This window comes from Leptinotarsa decemlineata, unplaced genomic scaffold, assembly GCF_025532065.1.
Source record: "Leptinotarsa decemlineata unplaced genomic scaffold, Ldec_3_MD MMD2_tig00000199_RagTag_RagTag, whole genome shotgun sequence".
In the NCBI taxonomy this organism is placed as follows: Eukaryota; Metazoa; Arthropoda; class Insecta; order Coleoptera; family Chrysomelidae; genus Leptinotarsa; species Leptinotarsa decemlineata.
This window is the reverse complement of record NW_027412544.1, coordinates 10,175,675-10,190,510: the sequence shown is the minus strand read 5'-3', so window position 1 is coordinate 10,190,510 and position 14,836 is coordinate 10,175,675. Positions and strand designations below refer to the sequence as shown.

The following is a 14,836-nucleotide window of genomic DNA, read 5'->3' as shown; positions in this document are numbered from 1 at the left end:
TAAGTTTGAGTTTATTGGCTGCAAACCAGTTAATTTATTATCTAAGTCTTCTTGAATTCTGTGCAGATCTGATCTCAGTTTGCCAGAATATATGAACGTCGTATCATCTGCAAACGAATAAGTTTTCACCGGAACCATATAGTTACTTAAGTCGTTAGTGTATACTATAAACGATGACGGTCCTAATATTGACCCTTGAGGATAAGGAATTTCCAATACTTACCGCTTGAAGGCGGTTTTTCAAAAAGGATTGTATCAGATTGAGTGGTACCCCCCTAACCCCGTAGTAATTTAATTTTTCAAGCAATATATCATGTGACACGCAATTAAATGCCTTGGAAAGTTCACACAAAGTGATAGTCACTTGCATCCTATCTTCCAATGTAGATACTATGTCTTTCATGACATTCGTGACACCGAGAGCAGTAGAGCGATTTGGTCGAAAACCATATTGGGTGTTGGTAAACAAATTATTTGACTCAAAATAATACCTCAATCGTTTATTCAGAATTTTTTCTATTAATTTCGCAAAAACTGAGATAATGGAAATAGGATGGTAGTTGTTGATGTCATTTCTATCACCTTTTTTGAACGAAGGTGTTATTTTGGAAAATTTAAAGCAATTGTAAATATTTCTAATATGAAGATGATTTTATTGGAAAGGTGTATCCTTCCCGAAGCTCTGGTCTATCAGATATATTCCTCACAGTCGTAGGGGGCTGTGGAGGAACAATATTTAGAGTCGTAGAGGGCTGTAGAGAATCAATCATTCCACAGAGTTGTAGGGGACTGTGTGGTATGGTCAAGTTGTTAGAAACTCAAGTTTCTAAATGCACAAAATATGAAGATTGAGTTTATCAGATCTGTGAGTTGAACTAGAATAATGTCACTAGTAGGTATCTATTATTATTTGAAAGTTGAGTTCATGAATATGGATGCTTTTTGTTCTCTTCAGAGATTTTATGGCATCCTTTACTTCTTGAGGTGTTACCGAGGACAAGTAAAATGACTCGCAAGGGGCTGGAAAATTTTTGAAATTCAGAACTTCACTGGGTGATACAAATGGTAATGGACTTTATTATGTGAACAGCAATATTGACAAAAAAATCATTAAAATCGTCAGGCGTAAGATCAGGAACTGATTTGACATGGAGATATTTGTTTCTTTCAAAGTTTATTATCTTCCAGTATGCTTTAGATTTGTTTTCAGCTAAAGTAATATATCGATCATAAGTTGCCTTTTTTGCTTTCTTCAATGAACAGTTGTATATAAAATCGTTGTATATACAGGGTCCTGCAACAGTGCCGCGGTGTTCCATATCTCTATATAGGAAGCAGATAGGAATCTAATTTTCTATAATATTACCTTATTGCTGGGGAGACTACTTGATTTCTAAAAAATATTTCATTCGCTGAAAGGTTGTTTTAGACCGAAAGAATATGGCACAAATTTCGAGATTTTTGAAATTATTGTAACTATTCAAGAACGTCCATTTTGTGGTGTAATTCGCAACTTGTTTATCTAGCAACAGGTAATTTTAGGAATGGGCGATATTTTAAGGAAAGGGTATTTTTTGTATATTCTTATCAGTCGTCAAATGGATTTCGCTTTGAAAAAATGACCATTTTTCGAAAGAAATGCTCATTTAAGAAAAACTATTGAACTTAGCCATAGGGAATACTTAATGAAATTTGTAGAGGTTTCGTTGGCGCTTCTTATGGATCAATAATATACAGGGTGTTCCATTTAATATAAGGAAGATTTTGCAAATTTTCATTTACAATATTTGGCAAGCGGTTTTTCATACCCTGTATATCACAGGTCGATTTCAGATATATCGTTTGAGAGAGTTACCAATGTAGAATATTCGACCAAAAAAAAATTTCAACTGGACTTGGCACCACTTTATAATTTCAAATATTCTGAGTGACGAATATTGGAAAAAAAAAACCTGTCATGCTAGATATCTCGAAAACCGTCAATATTTTCGAAGTGCAGATATACATAAAGTTTATTTTATTTTCTATGAAGAAACCGAAAAAGCGATAAAAAATATAGGTTGCCATTCAAAAAGACACAGTTGGGATCCGCCCAGAAAAAATCGAACACCCTGTGTGACCGCCAATATTTTTATTTTGTCGAGCTCGAGCAATAAGGTAATATTATAGAAAATTAGATTCCTATCTGCTTCCTATATAGAGATATGGAACACCGCGCCACTGTTGCAGGACCCTGTATAATGTATAATTGGGTGTAGTTGTTGAAATCAGTTTTTTTAAGTTACATCAGCTTTAAGTATCAGAACTGATAGCGAATCTCTCATGTAGATCAATTTCAGGCATGCTTTATTCCTCATTCAATATTACGAGTTCTGCTATCTTAAAGTTAGCCGAAGAGAAATATGGAGAATCAGTCTACGTCTCTTTCATATTTTCCTAGATTTCCATTATTTTATCGGTCGGTGGTGTCTGCTATCTTAACATTATGTTAGCAGCTGGCGTTCGGTTTTTACCGAGGTTCTACTAGCTTATGTACTTGTACCTAAATTGCAATATGAAATTCAAAATTTACTCAGCTAGTATCGATTTGTTCCCAATTATGAATTCTAGGAATTTTAGAGCAGTTTCATAGTTTTCAATCAACAAGAGTATGGTATCACCAAAATCAGTGATCTGTATACCAGTTTCAGAGTTAGGAATTAGTGTTCTTCATCTCCTGAAGACGCCAACTTGATTGATGAAATGCGCGTTGGGAATAGTATTGCAGTTCTGGTGATTAGGAGAAGTGCTTGTTTTTGGATGTATTCTACGCCAGAGATTCCAGTTTTACCTTTCATTTTGAATCTGTTTTTAGTTTTTTTTTAATTGGTTCATTGTTACAATCTTCATTCGGGTTTGAAGGCCGTCGTGGTTTTGAACTGTATCCTAACGTTTCTCCAGCACGAGTGGCTGACTTCTTCAGAGGTTTTTTCATCTTGATGGTGCACCGATGACTTTTTTTTTGTTAAAAAGATCAATTGGAATTTTTTTGGCATTCAATGGCATTCTTTATTATGATGAATCAAGGATAGCAAACATTCACTGGAAGATGTATAAAAACAGATTTTAACAACATGTATGTAATTATGAAAAATGGATGTAACTTTCTCACTTGTAAAAAAGTTAGTGTTTCTCTATTTAATTATTAATCAAATCTGGGTCCAAAATCTCTTGAAAATATGATTTACATTTATGTATTCACAATAATTTGTACTATCGATTTGAGGATATATCTGTTACAGAAAATGATAGTATGGATTCCGTCAGAGAAAAGTTTGATACTAAAATGAACTTCGTGCCCTGTATACGGTTAGAGTTTGAAGGAAATTAGTGAACATTATGTAACACCGTATCTATATAAGACATGTTTTATAAGCAGTATTCAAGGTTTACTTCTTTTCTCCGTCGTGGGATTCGAAACACCTATTGGTTTCATACGATTTATTTCAGCATAACCATCTCATTAACTCATTAATATTTAAGACTGTAGGCTATCATGAGTTTCAACTTTTGTAGTCAATAATGATTTCTTTCATTTCTCGTTCGCTATCGCAGACATTAGTAAACATCCAACCTGGCAATGAAAATTACCCATGAAAATTTTCATGGGTAATTTCAATAAAACGTATATTCGCGAAGAGACGCCAATAAATTAAAATCAGTGAATTAAAGTCACAGAAAAAAGTTCCAGAATGGGATTGGATATTAGTGCCAGTAGATAATGAAAAATTGCGGGGTTTTATAAAAACTTTCATGAAAAAAATTCCAAACTACTGACCAAACTCATGTACAACCTAGAGTCAGTCCATGATGTTCATCCGAATAAACCATGTTCATTTATTTACTGCCTCAATATCCTAAAATCATTTAGCAGTGAAAGCACGGCATAATCATAAATTTTCGTAATAAAAAGCCGAGATTCAACAGCAGAAAGCGCTGTTTCGACCCTTCAGTAGTGCTAGGCAGAACCGCTAATGCATTGCTGGATTAAAATTGAAATCATGACAAGTGGACAAGCTTGAGAAAGTGAAGGCGACGATATCTTCTCGTATGCCATCTGTGGATCGGCTGATGGCTCACGAGGCTCCCCAGGACGCTCCAATAGCTTCGCCCCCAAACATATCCTGAAACTGCTGGATTCCAATCGCCTGATGGGAGACGCGAACATCACGTGCAACCTTGATAGCCTGGAACATTGAAGAAAGGTTGAAGATTTTTCTCTCCTCTATAGATACTTTCACGGGACGTGTTCAAGTGGCACATTTGATTCCACCAAGAGCGGTACATATCAGAAATACGCGACGGACTGTGGCTGCTCATCGTTTTGAGGTTCAACTCAGTACACCTCGAACTTCACTGTTTAAGAACTCTTTCATTTGGAGAACGGCGTTTATGTGGAATAAACTTCCCGAGAACGTTTTTCCAAATGGATTCCAAGTGCTTGTGTTCTGTCCTTAAAAATGTCAATAAATATACTGAAGGTTTTTTCTTCTCCGATTCTCTTGCGAGTCGGTCACAGTGCTCTGGAATAAAAAAAATAGAAACTTTCTTCATTCAAAACCATTCAATCTTTTCACGTGTTATCACGTCAATCAGATTCAAATATGAAGAGTGGATAGGTACTTCATCTCTTGAATAATAGATACTCTGGAGATTTGAATGGTTATCATATGCCCCAATCTTTGTATCTACCCTAATCTACCAATTAATTCTTGACACCACTGCTCGATGAGACTACTTGGGATGTTCGTTACCAAAAGATGTTGGACTATATCTTCCTGTCTATCCCGAAGAAAGTATTTTTTGTGCATTATATACAAAGATTTCCGAGTCTGCAAATAAAACTTTGTTGACTTTAGGTACTTGTATCCACAATGGATGGGTTCGTTGTCTTTCCAGCGAGTAGAAAATTCTGTTATTGCTAAATTCAGAACCAGCATGGTTTCACTAAACCACTTTACCAACAACCGTTGTTAGCACAAGGTGTTACAACTCGTGTATGTCTCCCAGAAGAATTTTAAAAAATTTCAGCTGATATTACAATTGGTTCTTCTTCTTGTATTTCAACCAATATAAGTGAAAAATGGTTGAATAGAAGACACTTTATCGCAGTTTGTGGCAGTTTCGAAATCAGTCCATCAGCAATCGCCGTTAAAGATAGGCAATTTTTACCAACTTCGCTAAAAAATTGATTCTGTTATGATTTGTAGTTATTAATACTGTTCCTTCATAAAAAATATGTGTATTACGTAATTTTCGAATCAAAAAATGTTTTACATGATCTGAAGTTTAAAACAGGTGATGAGAGATATATGGACACCGACTCTGAACGATACCTTCATTGATTTACAATTAGTTGACTGTTTACCACACACTCATTTACAAATCTTTTTCTAATTACGATAAGAACCGAGACTCAATTTAGAAAACCCACACACACACATTTGCGCTATGTTTGATATACATACAGTGTGAAGTAAAATCAATTAGCTGTTAAGGCAATTACCATAGGTTTCAGCTTCATTAATGCAGATATTGTAATTAATAGTAAAAACTTTGAGTTGGTATTCACTATAAATTATTTGCATAGTTTTTATGCTTAATAATAATGAACTAGACTCCCACGCTAGATCCCATACATTTGGTCGGCGCCTAGAACACCTTCACGTCAAACGCTGAAATAATTTTATGTATGTTGATGAATCCAATTGAATTTATATTGTGAGAAACGCTGACTTATTTGGAAATGGATGTTGTTCATCTGTTCATGTATCCTTAAAATACAGGGTGGCCAGACAAAAACGGAGTCGTTTTCAGGAAATGCGTCAACATTTAAAAAAAAAACGGCAATTTGTCAATTGAAGGGGTACTTTCCTTCTGTGATTTGCCTCCTCCACGTCAATCGTCAATCGAGGGTGAGAACCACTCTGAAATATTTTGATTCAAGAGTCCTCGAGGTGGTCAAGAAAGAACAGAAAATTTAGAAATTATTTTTATATTGATCTATAAATTTTAAAATTTTCTTTATTTTTTTTCTCACTAATTAGTTAACGAAATGTTCAAGCTGATAATCACTCAGATCCATACAGTCTGTCTGTTTAAAATATGTTTTTCCGTTAATCAGCTATCGCTCTCATACGAACGACAACTCTCAGAAGTTGAGAAAATTGTGCGAGCTAAGGACTAATGAGGTCTTAACTTTTAACGTGTGACTCCTACAGAAAAGCAGATTTTGTTGAAAATGTTCTCGTACATAGGATTATAGTGCAGTAATGTGTTTCCACATTTAGCCATACTTTGACCAATATTATTCACCTTTCATTTCAATGATCTGTGTCATATTCAATCAGAGGTGAAAAATATATAGAGAAAAACTTTTACCATATTATACATCTTCAACACTTACCCACCAACGTATGATAAATTTTCTGTGCGAGTGACATATATCAAATTTTTTTCATATACTTATTATTCAGTAGCGTTCCTATGAGTGATATCTATTTTAATTCAATTGGGAATGTTTGGAAAGTATGTGAATAAGAAAAAGTGATTTCAGTGTATTTCAGTAATCGCGTTTGAAAGTGTTGTGTCTTAAAAAAACTTATTTGTATGATCTACACATCTTTAGCAGTATTTTTTATCTGAAGTTGATTTATTTCTTAGTTTTATCGGAAGTCTACCAAATTCTTTGATTATTGTTGAAGTAAAAAGCCAAAAATTTTTTCACAAAAATGATAAACTCAGTTTTGACGATAAAGGTCTCGTCTAAATATGTATCATAAATAAATACGTTTGAAACAATAGTATTTGATTGCAGCAGTTTAATAATATTCTCATAATACATAGTTCACAAGGCGGGTAATCAGTTAAAATTACATTGATTAAAACCGAAAGACAGTGAAAAATCAAATGTAATTCATTAGAAAACTTTTTGTATTTTCTGAAGTATCACTTCTGAAGAAAGCGTGTATTTGGCAACAACGCGCTAGGGAACCGCAGTGAAGTCGTCGGATGGATTGGACGACTGAATTCCACAGAGCTTTTCTTGGAATATTGGGTGGACCACGCTTGTTTGATGTTTCTTTAATGATACACTTGGTTGATGGCTTGGTCAGTTGTTTTATTTCGCCTTTGGCCATTAGCCTCTCTCTCTCTCATACGATTGAAATGAAAACATTGCAATGTTTGTTCTTCGAGCATATCTACAAATATGTTTTTGATTTTAATTTTTATTGTTTCGATAACATAGAATTAATCAATAAGAATCGTACTGATCTTTTCAGCATTTTGGTTTTTGAAACAATAATTAAACTAAAATAAACGAAAAAAATGCATCTTACGTATTTGTTTGATAAAATAATAATAATAACAATATGCTCTATTGTCCAAAGAAGAAGAAGAAGTCTTTTTGACAAAGCTGCAAATTTGCAAATTTTCTTCAGTCACCTTACAACTATATATAGATATATACACACATACACTTGAATATAGCGTATAAAGATATATCTGCACAAATGTAGACATACTTTAAACACTTTTATCCAAACACATACAATACATAAGGATACTGAAGAGAGATATTACACATCACAGAAACAATATCAGAAGTTCAAAATAGTTTGATTTGAAAGGGTTATATTTTTAGGAGTGATTAATTTTTTGTGAAAGAAAGTTTTTGGCTTTCTACTACTCCATCTGATACAAAAAAAATGGATGAGAGAATCTTCCAAAGAAAGGAAGGATTAATCAATTTGAAAATAAGTAACTCTATACATTAATCACTCCTAAAAATATAACCCTTTCAAATCAAATAAGATTCCTCATGGCTGGGATTAAATCAAATAGGTGAATGAATGTCATTACGATGTCATCGATGACATAAGCAGATCAAGCTTATTCCGTGACATTCAAAATCGTAATTCATGATGAAGTGTGTGTATTTTCTATAATGTTATCCAATTTGGTACTGAAGAGCCTTAGGGCAAGTGTCTTAAGGCGAAACACTTGTATACCAGTTAGGGTGACAGTGTTCCATGTGAGTACAATTTATTACCATTCATTCAAAGTAGAACTCATGTGAATGATATCTGATTCTTATTCCTCCACGAATGTTCGATATACAAACTGAATAGAGAAAAGTATCTTCTGTATAATTCAGTGTTCATATAGAAGTATTTGTTTCGAAAGAATTTTTTCTTTCGTGTAATTCAATGTTTATATGAAAGTAGCTGTTTCAGAAGGACTTTCTTTCAGTTTGTGTCTGAAAGTTACTTCTTTGCATGATCTACACATCCATGTATAGAGTTACTTATTTTCAAATTGATTAATCCTTCCTTTCTTTGGAAGATTCTCTCATCCATTTTTTTTGTATCAGATGGAGTAGTAGAAAGCCAAAAACTTTCTTTCAAAATAGTATACCATACTTTATCTGTATATAAAAAATACAGATGATAAAATAAATTTTCCTCATTGAACACTTCTAAACTATAACAGGGCCTACTACATAATACATCTTTTACTGATTTCTGAGATTAACAGTTATCCTCTAAAATTTTAATATGGCCGGGTACTTAAATGATTGATCATCTTAAGACCATTATAATAAAAGGAGTCTTTGACTGAAGTAGAGGCTGGTATGGGTAATCTTAGGTCATTAGCTTGACGACGGGCATAATAATTATTGGAGTAGCCGCTAAATATCAGTTTATGTTTCTTAATCAGTTTTTGGAATTTTTATTTTAGAAACATTCAAAAATTGTATGTACCTGAAAACAGTCTCTCCAGAAAGGAATTCCATACCTTAAATGAGAATCACTAAGTGAGAAATAAGCCGATTCAGCGGCAGACAAACTAAGTTCCTTAAGTTATTCTCATTGCAAAGCACCCTGAAGCTAGCTTTTTATTGAGGTTTCAATCTGATCGGCGAAGTTAAGTTTATTGTCAATTATTACCCCCAAAAATTCATAACTAGGTATGTTTTAAATCATCTTGTCTGCGTCCTTTGTTGTTAATGTTATGCTGTCAATAAACCAGCAGAATTATGCTAAGTTTGTTTTGGAAATATTAAATCACAGCAGATTGAAGTCACAGCAGTTTTTTATTTTTTTATAACTGAGCTCAATCTACTGGAGATTACATAGAGTATTCTTATGCCATAATATTGTGGTATCATCGGCAAATAGGGTAAATTTTCCTTTTATATCTGTAGATGCTAAATCATTCATGCAGGTCTACTTTTCGGATATTTACACCCAAAATATGTATTCGTTCATAACTGGTTATTTAACTTGGTTTACATATCCATTATTTTTTGCTCTTGCACTCTTTTAATGAATTTATTTAATTTTTTTTTTTTTCGTTTTGGGGCATTTTGCAACTATTTGACAGCCGTTCTAACTTTTCTGACGACAGCACACTTGTCTAGTCATTCCATTTGGATTCCAGGACACCGGCATCAGTAGGTTGCAAATCTTAATCAGGATTTTGGGGTGAAACTAGTCAGGTTCACTTCAATGCCACAAAAACCCAGGCATCGGTTTTTCCCAAGAAGATAAATGTCTCCGAACCGAATATAATAATGTCAGGTCAGACAATTCCGCTTTCTGCTTTGATAAGTTTGTTGTGGGTTAAATTGACACCAGTATGTATTGGCACAATCATGTCGCTGGAATTGCAAAGGTTGCTTCTCAAAAGCTTGAAACACTGTTCCAAACCAGAAAACTGTACACATCTCAGCAACTTTTGATGCTTTATAAAACTCAGATCATACCTTCTTTGGAGTATTGTTTTCATGTTTTCATACCCTGAAGTTGCTGGATTCCATCCAGAAAAGAGCCATGCGCCTGATTGGAGACGCGAACATCACGTGCAATCTTAGCCTGGAACATCGAAGAAAGGTTGGAGATTTGTCTCTCTTCTATAGATACTTTCACTCTTCAAGAACTATTTCATCTGGAGAACTGCGTTTATGTGGAATCAACTTCCTGAGAACGGTTTTCCAAATGGATTTAATCTCCAGCGATTCAAATCCAATGTGAATCGCTTTTTTCGCACAGGCACCGTACTGAGAGCGCCTTAAGGATTTTCTTGTAGTGCTTGTGTTTTGTACTTTAAACAAAAGTTCTTCAAAGTCTTCAAAAAACACTGTTGCCTCATGCGTTATTGGGTTTATTCTCCCATTTTTTTGTGACACCGTTTTCAATAATCTTGTTTTCTGCACCTAGTAGAGATTCCTTGTTTGATATTTGTCTGGATATAACTTGGATTGTTCATATATTGCTTGCCTCCTATAATCCAGTTTCTCACATTCACGTAAAACATGACGAGCTGATTCTGTCCTTGCAGCTGAGGTAACTGTTATATAGTACTATTTTTTTCAAGTGCCCACTCAGTAGTGTTCTGTGAGTACCCCTGTAATTACGTTTTGGTACATACTCCTACAATCAATTCAGTTTTTTCTTCAAACAGTGTTTAACCTGATTTTTCCCTCATGTTGTGAATTTCAACCTACAAGTTGCAATGACATGTGTGTTCTCCAAAATACTAGATAGAACCATCATTAATATGTTTTTTTTTAAATTTTTAAAATATGTTTTCCCGTTAACCAGCTGTCGCACTCCTACGAACGACAACCCTCAGAAGTCGAAACTTGTGCGAGCTAAGGACTAACGAGGTATTGCCTTTTAATTAATAGAAATCATTAATCAGCCCCAACATTATAGAATATTGAATAATCACCCCAAAAGAGTTTTCGTCGCTAAGGATCCACCTGATATCTAGCTTGAGTCACACGTATCTAGAGATACGGATAATATTTAGGCTTAGGCTGAATTTGACGGATTCGACTGTGTGTAGTACCAAATTCCTGAACGTTCAACACGATACCATGACACCCAGAACTGAAATCTCTGAATCAAATATCTTCACCAGAAATAACTGATATATCCATACAAGGGGCAATTTTTAGCATTAGGGTTTCAAGAACTAAAATATTATTGAACCTACTCCAGAACTTTATTACTGTCTCTCCACGTGCAATTCGCTAACTTAGCGACAGTAAAATTGCACATGATGTAATTTAGTTCAGGTGTGAGGAAGTAGAGATTTTAATTCTACCCATCAAGTTAGATCGCAGAAACTGTTTTTTTTTTTCACCAATAGTCATTACACTCTATAGGATTCATGATATATAAGCAGAGACTGGACATGTATTTCGTTTGACTCCCAAACCATTGAGTTGCGGGCTTAAATTGAGGCAATTGTCAGAATTGGTTAGAAATTGGTAAATATTAAGTTATTCTTCATCCTCCTGTAAATCAAATTACACGAAACGTAAATAGAGATTTCATTGTGTATATCTAGCACATGTTTTCTTCTATAGAAAATATTTCTACTTGGGTACTGAACTGAAAATGGAATTAATGTCAAAAAGTAGATTTGCAATTTACTATTAGTCATTCTTCGTACAATTAAATGTAATATCAAATATTATAACTTTTTGTTTTCTTATTTGGTTTCATTTCGCGATTTTGTAGGTCCATTCATCAGCTTCCTCAGCAGAATCCATATTTTTGTAAAGTCCCATTACTAGATGAAGTAATATTATTTATATTCTCACGTATGACTTACGTATGTCTTGATTTATGGTTTATCCACCTATTATTTCAACTTTTATAATTTCTTACACCGGAAGAAATTACAAGTTCAACGCATGAATGGGACGACTACAATTTTCATAAATAATTATAGCAGACTCACTTCGAATATGTAGAAACCGGTGTACCGTATCATATTAATACCCTTTAGTAAAAGTATAGAAATTATTATTCATTATATCCCTATTAGGTTCAAGAAATTAGTCTAAGATGTGAAATGCGTCTAATTATCACATGTCTTCAAGAGAACTACATTAACAATGTTACCTTGTATTTTGTTCAACTTTTAATTCAATATCTCTGACATAGGCAGGTTTTCCTTTTGTGGTAGTTACGAATATGGATTCTTGGCGCCAATCGCAATTTTAGTCTTTGTGTTATGCTGCAGGACTCGATATGAAGAACTCGTTTTGATGCTTTCTGTTTTTTAGTGAATAATTATGATTTAGGCGCAGCTACAACAGAATTTTCATAAAAAAATATTTCTTAAAAAAATGTTTGTGTCGATAGAATTTCTGAACAGTGAGTTTAATTCCAAACAATTTGTTATTCACCTGAAACGCTCGATCAACTTATTTGCAAGAAGAGAAACCTTGATTGATCAAGACAGCCAAAAACATGAATAATAGGAAGTATTTATATCACCGTGAACTCACCGCAAAGTTAAAAAACCTTTGGTGAAACATAATAGGCCTGACCACATATTGAAAATATACATACATATAGGGTCTTTCATTACTTGCTACCTTTAAATTTAAATAAAAGTGTTTGTGAGATATCATCGAATTATTTCATTCGTTTGAAAGACCTATTGATGCCATTATGTGGGGAATATAACATTGTTCAAATGTCCGCAGGGCTTCTTTGGGTGCAGCGCATCCGAAACGTTCAATATTCCATGACTCTGGCGCATAAGTCAGGCTCAATTTGACCGATGACATGGGTTATGTTGGCTTTGAGGACCGCTGTGGTGTATGGCTTATTCGCATACACCGGCGACCTGAAAAAATCCCATAAGAAAAAGTTTAACGGGGTCAAATCGCACGATCTCAGTGGCCAGTTCACATCACCTAGACGAGGTCAGGGTCAGTTGCCAACTGATTCATAGCCTATTTAGTGAACACACGTCGTTGTCTATGGTCGTGGTGTACCCTCAGTGCCTAGATCAGTTGAATTTTGTACGGGTGCAGGCCTAACTCTCGACGCAAAATCCGCCAAGTTGTGGTCTACGATTGATCGAGTTCTTGTGAACGACGCGAAATCGACTGCCTCGAATTCTACTGCACACTCTCACAAACAGCGGCATTTCGTCGACGTACGGGTGTTGGTCGATCGTTTACTGAACCAGTGGACTCACCACCACATTGCGAATAGTCCTCTCGGTAGGAATATTATAGCGCGGTACGTTGCCCGAAAAGATCACCCATTTTGATAAAACAAGTCCCCGATAAAATTGGTTGAAATATAACGATGATTGTTGAAGATGTCAGAAAAATCAAGTGCTGGGCGCTTTCATCGAAAACACTGCCTAATCCCTGCCAATACAAAACAATGTATGATTGGCTGTTCCTCTTTTACAGATCTGAAGAAAAGTTCGTAGTGGCATATGTCCTTCTTTTAAAAAAGTTTGTAAAGTGCAAAGCCGAGGTGGGTAGCTAGATTATTCACATATATAATATTTTGTATACTCGTACACTATGAACTATGTTGATCAGAAGAGAGAAGCATTCCTGTTTACAGTGAAGTTAGGTCTTGGAAGTCTAGTAGGTAAAGTCGATAATCGACCTAACAGTTCCATTTTCAATACAGCTAAAGAAGTCCATCAGAAATGATTTGCGAACAATACTATATATGTGATGTGTGACTTACTAATGTAAGACTTATTATGGTTATTTTCCTTCAATATCATTTATATTAAAAAAATTGAGTAAACTTTCAGAAATTTTCAATGGGAAGTTTAGAGCTCATTGAACAATGATCCATATGTACCGGTGTTGAAACAGCTTCTGTTTGGCACTACATTTCATAAAAATCCAGCTTCATTTTTATCGACATAAATATTCCCATAATACCAATCATGAATGAATGAATGAAACAAATGTGAGTAGCAATGTATCTTCAAAACGTGTAACCAAAGGCAGGCAAGTAATCAATCCCGAAGTAAGTAATTCCATATCTGTGGAACCCTGTGCGGGGTATTCTATGAATGAAAAGGCACGTGGGATGAATTTTATCGTAAAAGATTGTAATTTGAATACATTATCCGGCACTATTTTAAAATCCAGTCAAGTATTGACGGTCTTTCATAAACAACTGATTATTACGAAGTTGCTCGGAACACTTAAGATAGTAGACAGAGGAAGGTAGAAATCCTCTCTAATAGCCCAGATATGGACTCAAGCTGCGCCTCGTTCTTTACCCAATGGCGTTACAAGGATCTGTCGTCATAAATTTCAAGTGTACATTCCATTAAAAAGTTGTTGGGTGTTGGTTTTGTTTGTTTTCTACGCTTGGCAACACACATATATTTATACAATTAAAAATGCTAATTCTGGTTTATTTTACGAGAATTGACAAGTGATTCGTAATTTCAAACCAAGTATTATAAATTGTAAACACAATTCCACCGAACGAAAATTATGATTCAACTTTTTTTCCACCCCAGTTTAATAACCAAAATAAATTGATTTCAGTCTCATTTTTTTCATTTCTTTTATAAAAACACGTATTCTAAAAATGACTTAACAGTGTTTTATCAGAACATTAAAAGATCTGTAAAAATGAATTTTTTAACCGTGAGGTCATTTGCTATCTGGAAAATTATCATAGGAATGTAGACTTTAGAAAAATGTATTTTCATGAAAAGTTGTGGAAACAATTATGATGACTGTTATACAGATACTAACCAACTTAACAATAGTTTTGAGCATAGTAATGTCGTAAAAAAGCTCTCTTTTGAAAACCATGGAAAATTTTTCTAAAACTGTACCTTCATAGTGACGTGGACTGTTTAACAGTTAATATCTACATTCTGAAATGGAACCCATTTTTTTTTAAATCATATAACTGTATATTTGCTCACATTTGGGAAAAGTAAGAACTATGAAAAATCAAGTTATTCAGCAGTAGTTAAAAAATGGCTC

General features: G+C 34.4%; 1 protein-coding gene and 1 long non-coding RNA gene across 4 annotated transcripts in view; one reads left to right on the top strand and one right to left on the bottom strand.

Moving 5' to 3' along the window:
• Dad (Daughters against dpp) overlaps positions 1-14,836 on the top strand; it is a 99,132-nt gene that overhangs the window by 10,078 nt on the left and 74,218 nt on the right. The gene's annotated exons all lie outside the window — the stretch shown is intronic.
• Positions 1-14,836, bottom strand: part of LOC111518293 (uncharacterized) — a 133,660-nt gene that overhangs the window by 77,446 nt on the left and 41,378 nt on the right. The window contains exon 3 of one of the 3 annotated variants that reach the window (XR_012464968.1): positions 6,852-7,241. The exons of the other annotated variants lie outside the window; for them this stretch is intronic. This is a non-coding gene — a long non-coding RNA (uncharacterized lncRNA). Of the gene's footprint in view, positions 1-6,851; positions 7,242-14,836 lie in introns of those variants that run through there. 3 annotated transcript variants of the gene reach the window in all.